We start from the raw sequence: 8,546 nt of genomic DNA, 5'->3' as shown, positions 1-8,546 counted from the left end.
TATGTGGAGACAGGGCGGCTAAGGGTACGGGAGCGGACGTTAACGTAGCGGCTAAGGGTACGGGAGCGGACGTTAACGTAGCGGCTAAGGGTACGGGAGCGGACGTTAACGTATCGGCTAAGGGTACGGAAGCGGACGTTAACGTAGCGGCTAAGGGTACGGGAGCGGACGTTAACGTAGCGGCTAAGGGTACGGGAGCGGATGTTAACGTAGCGGCTAAGGGTACGGGAGCGGACGTTAACGTATCGGCTAAGGGTACGGGAGCGGACGTTAACGTAGCGGCTAAGGGTACGGGAGCGGACGTTAACGTAGCGGCTAAGGGTACGGGAGCGGACGTTAACGTAGCGGCTAAGGGTACGGGAGCGGACGTTAACGTATCGGCTAAGGGTACGGGAGCAGACGTTAACGTAGCGGCTAAGGGTACGGGAGCGGACGTTAACGTAGCGGCTAAGGGTACGGGAGCGGACGTTAACGTATCGGCTAAGGGTACGGGAGCGGACGTTAACGTAGCGGCTAAGGGTACGGGAGCGGACGTTAACGTAGCGGCTAAGGGTACGGGAGCAGACGTTAACGTATCGGCTAAGGGTACGGGAGCAGACGTTAACGTAGCGGCTAAGGGTACGGGAGCAGACGTTAACGTAGCGGCTAAGGGTACGGGAGCAGACGTTAACGTAGCGGCTAAGGGTACGGGAGCGGACGTTAACGTAGCGGCTAAGGGTACGGGAGCGGACGTTATTGTAGCGGCTAAGGGTACGGGAGCGGACGTTAACGTAGCGGCTAAGGGTACGGGAGCAGACGTTAACGTAGCGGCTAAGGGTACGGGAGCGGACGTTAACGTAGCGGCTAAGGGTACGGGAGCAGACGTTAACGTATCGGCTAAGGGTACGGGAGCAGACGTTAACGTAGCGGCTAAGGGTACGGGAGCAGACGTTAACGTAGCGGCTAAGGGTACGGGAGCAGACGTTAACGTAGCGGCTAAGGGTACGGGAGCAGACGTTAACGTAGCGGCTAAGGGTACGGGAGCGGACGTTATTGTAGCGGCTAAGGGTACGGGAGCGGACGTTAACGTAGCGGCTAAGGGTACGGGAGCGGACGTTAACGTAGCGGCTAAGGATACGGGAGCGGACGTTAACGTAGCGGCTAAGGGTACGGAAGCGGACTTTAACGTAGCGGCTAAGGGTACGGGAGCGGACGTTAACGTAGCGGCTAAGGGTGCGGGAGCGGACGTTAACGTAGCAGCTAAGGGTACGGGAGCGGACGTTAACGTAGCGGCTAAGGGTACGGGAGCGGACGTTAACGTAGCGGCTAAGGGTACGGGAGCGGACGTTAACGTAGCGGCTAAGGGTACGGGAGCGGATGTTAACGTAGCGGCTAAGGGTACGGGAGCGGACGTTAACGTAGCGGCTAAGGGTACGGGAGCGGACGTTCACGTAGCGGCTAAGGGTACGGGAGCGGACGTTAACGTAGCGGCTAAGGGTACGGGAGCAGACGTTAACGTAGCGGCTAAGGGTACGGGAGCAGACGTTAACGTAGCGGCTAAGGGTACGGGAGCAGACGTTATTGTAGCGGCTAAGGGTACGGGAGCGGACGTTAACGTAGCGGCTAAGGGTACGGGAGCGGACGTTAACGTAGCGGCTAAGGATACGGGAGCGGACGTTAACGTAGCGGCTAAGGGTACGGGAGCGGACGTTAACGTAGCGGCTAAGGGTACGGGAGCGGACGTTAACGTAGCGGCTAAGGGTACGGGAGCGGAAGTTAACGTAGCGGCTAAGGGTACGGGAGCGGACGTTAACGTAGCGGCTAAGGGTACGGGAGCGGACGTTAACGTAGCGGCTAAGGGTACGGGAGCGGACGTTAACGTAGCGGCTAAGGGTACGGGAGCGGAAGTTAACGTAGCGGCTAAGGGTACGGGAGCGGACGTTAACGTAGCGGCTAAGGGTACGGGAGCAGACGTTCACGTAGCGGCTAAGGGTACGGGAGCGGACGTTAACGTAGCGGCTAAGGGTACGGGAGCAGACGTTAACGTAGCGGCTAAGGGTACGGGAGCGGACGTTAACGTAGCGGCTAAGGGTACGGGAGCAGACGTTAACGTAGCGGCTAAAGGTACGGGAGCGGACGTTAACGTAGCGGCTAAGGGTACGGGAGCGGACGTTAACGTAGCGGCTAAGGGTACGGGAGCAGACGTTAACGTAGCGGCTAAGGGTACGGGAGCGGACGTTAACGTAGCGGCTAAGGGTACGGGAGCGGACGTTAACGTAGCGGCTAAGGGTACGGGAGCGGACGTTAACGTAGCGGCTAAGGGTACGGGAGCGGACGTTAACGTAGCGGACATTATTGAAGTAATGGTAAATTGGGTGGAGCAGGATCCTGCAGAAGAATTAGATGATGAGCTTGTCCATGATCGACAGTGGCACTGCATGTACCAGGACACATTCTTCATGCCTGTTGATATAACTCAGGAGGCTCTTGATAACTTTTTTGAGGGTGTTTTAGATTTAGCTCCGGCTGAGGGTAACAGCCCGGTAAGTTTGTTAAAGGATAAAGAAGATGAAGCTAAATGCTTTTCAAAAGAGTTTCTCTTTGAAGGCGATACATTTCATACCCCTCGGAAAACACGTTTAACCTTGTGCCGATATTTCGTTAACAGACTATTGCATGTGGATGGCAGGTTTGCAGAAAAAGTTAAGTTTTTCTTTTTGGCATTAAACATGTTGGAAGTTGAGCAGGTTGTGTGCCCATAGCTTTGCGAAAAGCGACATTCCGGTCATGGTATTGCTGCTTTACAGGAATTACTACAGTTTGATAACGGTTATCGCTTTATGACACCTATAAGAGGAACGCCGCCCTTCTTGCAGTCGGCACACTTTTTTTGTTGTATTCATTCGTCAGCTCGGTATTCCGTGGTGGTTTTGCTCCTTTAGTTCTGCAGATCTCCGGTGGCCAAGCCTCTTGAAAACACTCTTAAAGCAGGAAGGTTGGACCCGGAGGGTGCAGATTTGGACTGGGCTGAGAGATGTGACCTTTTGCATCGTCACCCTGTAACCGCGGCTTGCATGTTTGACTCCCGTTGGCACAGATTTTTACATAAAGTTATTATGTCACCAGCTCAACCATCAATAAAGTCATAGATTATTTCTATTGCATAGAATTCCAGCAGAGGGCAAGTCCACACTGTCACCGTCTCATTGGATAGACCAGGCTCTGAAACTTGGGGTAAACTCTGACCGGGAGGTCTTTACGTTTGTGGATAAATAAGTCACCTGTAAACGGCCCTCAAACCCACATCTATTGGAAAAAGTTACTTTGGTGCAGCAGCAGTCCAAAAGTCACTCCAAACGTGTAGTAAAGGTAAAAAGGTGTGCTATTTTAATTTGCCCTGCCCAATATTGATGCGTACGTTCATCAAACAGCTGAATCTGTCCCACTTGTTACAAGGGAACAAGCTGAAGTTATTATGGCTGCGCTTAAGAAGGGTTAGGGTTCTTGATGAACATAACCTGTCTCTTAGTGCTCAGGAATTGTTTGCGTCCTTTGGGTTATCACAGTGTGTACGGCGTTTTAGGCGGACACACACACACAGTTTCAGACAGGGAACTCGACAAAGTCTGGATTAATAATTACAACGAGAAGTTATTCATTTGCTGGAATGCCAATATGGACATCCAGTTTGTTATAGATGCGCGGGCTTGTGTTGTGTACATTATTTCATAAATTTCTTGGTCTGGAAGTGAAATGTGTTTGCTCTTAAGTTGTGCACAAAATAGGCTTCTAAAGGTAATCTTAGAGCAAAATGTTAGTCATCTTCATAATCGAGATGGTCTGCGCAGGAAGCTGTCTATGGTGTAACAGGGATTCATTCCAACAGGCGATAATATAGTTCACATGAGCAGAGCCATAAGGGAAATAGATGAGGAAATAGATGAGGAAATAGATGAGGAAATAGATGAGGAAATAGATGAGGAAAGGCCGGACGATATTTGGATGAGAAACACTATTGATCGTTACTTGGGTAGACCACATAACGAGACCTTTAATGTGCATTATGACATTCTTATCCGAGTATCGCTTACTCAGTCTGACAAATGTAAAAAAATCTATTATGTTACAAAATCATTTGGGTGCAATTATTAAAAGAACACGGACCAAGCCTGCAGTTTTTCATGATGCACGGTTTTATGAGACTAAAGTTAGAGTTATTTCATCAAAGTATCCTTCAGTTATTCCTGCCATATCGCATTGAGGCTGACCTTAAGCCGCCTCCGTATGATACGTTTGAGGAATTTTATAACAACTGTGAAGTTCGTTTGAGTGACAGGTCCCTACATACAGTTAAATCGATTGTTGATTCAAATAGGCGTTGCTTTGAACTTGCGGCTGAGGACCTGGAGGAGGTCCAGGAGCAGATGGACGGTGATGACGTCTTAGAGGATGCAAGGAGGAGAACAGAGAGATGATGCAGGGAGTCAACTCTGAGCATGAGCAAGAGCCCATTCCCGACTTGGCCGTGAGCAATCAGCAAATTGGTCATGTGGAGAAAGCAAATGTCATGAGTCGTAAAGAGGGTCTTTCACTTGTGAGAAAAATACAGCAATTTAAGCAAGAACCCTGACCTATTACACGTTTTTATTACGGGTGGAGCAGGCACTGGGAAAAGTCACCTGATTAGAGCGATTCAATATGAGGCGTCTCGGTTATTGGCTCCTACGTGCCAGAGTCCTGATAATGTCAGCGTTTTATTAACGGCTCCGACAGGGATAGCAGCATATAATTTACAGGCGGCTACTATCCATTCAACATTTAGTATCAGTACAAGTATTTCCCTCCCCTACACACCGCTGGGGGAGGAGAAGCTCAATACATTGCGTGCTAAATACGTTGATCTACAAATTGTAATATTGATGAAATATCTATGGTCGACAAAAAGATATTTACGTACATTCTCCATTTGGAAATTTGTCCATTATAGTTGTAAGGGATTTCTTTCAATTGTCACCAGTCATGGGTCATCCTCTGTACAAGGAAGAGGATTAGGAATAGATTTATTCAAAATTGCGGCACAATAGTGAGACAAAGCGATAAGACTCTTGCAGAGCTGCTAAACCGGCTCAAGAGGAACACACATGCTTGATGACGATCGAGCTTTATTACAAAGTCTTGAAACTAGTGAAGATCCTGACGTGTTGCACATTTTCACCAAAAACGAGTTTGTGTGAAATCATACTTTCAAAGTATTAAATCGAGTATGCGAGGAGACGATACCAGTCTGTGCGCGAGATTTTGGGTATGACAAAAAGACAGGGAATTAAAACAACTGAAAGGACATCTCCATAAGTCCAAACAAGCCAGTTTGGAGGAGACTTTAATCCTGGGGGTAAATGCAGGCGTTAGGCTGTGTAAAAATGTAGATTTAGCCGACGGTCTAGTAAATGGGGTATGTGGCTTTGTTACACATATAGTTGAAAATCCACAGGAAAAGCTGTCTCCTTTAGCAATATATGTTAAATTTGACGACGATGGTGTAGGTGCGCAGAGAAGGAGGTAAACACGTACCGCTGCAGACCTGACTGGTTCTACCCGCATAGAACCAGAGGAGGAACATGCCAATAAAAGAGGCGAAAAGCGGCGGCAGTTTCCTCTAAAACTCGCGTGGGCGTGTACAGTACATAAAGTACAAGGTGTAACCATCGATAAAGCCATAGTGTCTCTTAAGAAAGTATCTACGGCGGGTCAGGCGTATGTGGCCCTTAGTCGTGTTAGGAGTTTAGAGGGTCTGATTATTCAAGACTTTAAAGAAGATGGCATTTATTGCAACAATGGCATCAGAGCGGCCCTTGAGAGCATGCCTCCCTTCATGGTCCAAAGTTTGCCCTGGCACTTGGAGGCACATGTTCTGACATTCTTTTTCATGAATGTCCATGGTTTGGCTCGACATGTGTCAGATTTGGCTTCATGCACACAGCATTGGCGGCCTAACTGTAATGCTGTGGTAGAGACATGGTTAACTGTAGATTCATCTTTTCAAACTAGTCACATTTATTTCTTTCTAAATGCATTTATCCTCCAGAGCAGTGGTCATCCAGCTCGGTTTAGGGGGGCCCATCCGTGATCTGACACCTTGCTGTGGTGGATGGGCTTGGGTACTTTCATGATCCCACGAGCTAAGAAGGGCAGGGGTCTACACCCCTGGCAGGTTCAACCATGCCGGACAGGTGAAGGGGGAGAAGGCAGACTAAGATCAGATCATCAAAGTATTACTAATTTAATGACATTTACAAAGAAACTGATTTTTCCAAAGAATCTGTTTTACTAACTACCCCTTTTCCTCCTTTTTCAGGACACAAAGACAAGACCACTAGGTTAGGGTACCCTAACCCATCTACAACAGCCAACAACTGTCAATTGTAGTAATTATAAGTACATGGAATACTTAATAATCAAATTAAGAAACATTGCCCATTTGTTTTGCTTTTCTTTCACCTTCACAACAATGTATTCTTTTCAAAGTATCAATGTACTGATTTGTAATTTATATTACCACTTTGCATCAAGTAGTTAATAAAAGACATAAAGTTCTTTGTCTCCTTTTCTTTCAGTACCAAAGTAACTCCATACAAAGTTGACCCATTGTTACTGTTACAAATGTGTCTATACGACCTGTAAAACAGTTGAACTAAATATCTTATTAAACTGTGGTGCTTCACTACAAAATGACAAAAGGTGAAGTGATTCACAATATGAAAGCCTCACTTATCCTGATCTTACCAGATTGAAGTCAGACAGAGGAAAATGAGTGCATACTAGCTTACTCCTCATTTTAATGTATTGGGTAAAAGTGGACTAAGCGAGCTACCTTCTGGCACGGCCTTATGGACCTGTCAGGCCCCTCGCCAGCTCGTGGCGCTCGGGCCAAATAATACGAAACAGACAAAGAAAAATGGTAGCTAATGATAATCTCTCACATCGTTCTGTTTTTATTGCAGAATAGTTGTTGCATAGGAGAGTTGGATGACACAAAGTCAGTCCAGTGCGTTCTGCAGGGCCGACAGGAGCACTCAAGGTGTGGCAAGAGGCCGACAGGAGCACTCAAGGTGTGGCAAGAGGCCGACAGGAGCACTCAAGGTGTGGCAAGAGGCCGACAGGAGCACTCAAGGTATGGCAAGAGGCCGACAGGAGCACTCAAGGTGTGGCAAGAGGCCGACAGGAGCACTCAAGGTGTGGCAAGAGGCCGACAGGAGCACTCAAGGTGTGGCAAGAGGCCGACAGGAGCACTCAAGGTGTGGCAAGAGGCCGACAGGAGCACTCAAGGTGTGGCAAGAGGCCGACAGGAGCACTCAAGGTGTGGCAAGAGGCCGACAGGAGCACTCAAGGTGTGGCAAGAGGCCGACAGGAGCACTCAAGGTGTGGCAAGAGGCCGACAGGAGCACTCAAGGTGTGGCAAGGCTATTGAGACGTGTTTTATTCATTGTAGTGATGGCTAGAATTTGCTTTTAAATTTACAAATATTTAATTTATGTGAATATCAAAATCAAACAGTCTAAATTTCAGCTCAGACTTCAAATAACTGACAGTAATTCCAGTATTTCTGCCTGAAAGACATTTGACATTTGTATTTATTGTTAATTTATTATTATTATTATTATTATTATTATTATTATTATTATTATTATTATTATTATTATTATTATGGAGTTATTATGGATTACCCTTTTTAGGGTTTTTGGTTGTTTTGAAGTGAAATGAAGTGTCTGTGGGATTATAACTCCAAATGGAATATATCAGTCATTAATAACTGTGCTAAACAGAAGATGTTAATGACAGTCCACTTGGACTCAGACATGCTGAGCGGCCCATTGTTGCTCTGACTCTATTTACCCTATTTGTCTTTCTTATGAGGGGAAATGTCATTTTCTTCACGCAACACAATTGGTTTAATGTCAGTGACTGTTTTTTTCTTTTCTTTGGATCTAATCAAACATTCATGACCACATATTTCAACATCAGTATCACAATCAACTTATTCGATTCACCGCTGAGTTCCCTGAAAACAAGCAGTTACAACGTGGCCAATAATGAGCAGTGTTATATAATCAGACTAGACTTATTATTTTAGGCCAATATTTATCTCTTTTTTATTATTATATTAACTACACCAAGATGTCAATATGATTTTGCTCTTTATTCACGTCACAACATGTCATTGACACACACATTACAAGTGAACGTAATCACAGAAAGAAACATGCACATTCTTGCATCATTACATATGGCACAAGCCACAGCTCCAACAACGGCTCACTTGACTTCAGTAACAAAGATAAGATAAGATAATCCTTTATTGTCCACACATGGGGAAATTTCATTGATACAACGCAGTAGATACAGAGGAAAAGGACAGATCACAGAATATAGGAAGTTTAAAAAACACTCTCAATAGAAGAACTCTTATAAACAAAAACTCCTATAGACAAAACCTCCCATTTCCCAACAAGGGATGGAGGGGGAAAATTAGGATGTCCGCCGGGATAACGTGACGATCTCCGGGTAAG

At 46.4% G+C, this 8,546-nt stretch overlaps 3 pseudogenes; all 3 read left to right on the top strand.

The window, feature by feature from the left end:
- Positions 1 to 2,342: 2,342 nt before the first annotated feature.
- LOC140361360 (uncharacterized) lies at positions 2,343 to 3,562 on the top strand (annotated as a pseudogene).
- Positions 3,563 to 3,882: 320 nt separating this feature from the next.
- LOC140361359 (uncharacterized) lies at positions 3,883 to 5,031 on the top strand (annotated as a pseudogene).
- Positions 5,032 to 5,127: 96 nt separating this feature from the next.
- LOC140361358 (uncharacterized) lies at positions 5,128 to 7,478 on the top strand (annotated as a pseudogene).
- Positions 7,479 to 8,546: the final 1,068 nt, after the last annotated feature.

Source organism: Eucyclogobius newberryi, unplaced genomic scaffold, assembly GCF_026437365.1.
Source record: "Eucyclogobius newberryi isolate DKJ021-1_F unplaced genomic scaffold, fEucNew1.0.hap1 SCAF_159, whole genome shotgun sequence".
NCBI classification, from domain to species: Eukaryota; Metazoa; Chordata; class Actinopteri; order Gobiiformes; family Gobiidae; genus Eucyclogobius; species Eucyclogobius newberryi.
This window is presented reverse-complemented; position numbering and strand designations above follow the sequence as displayed.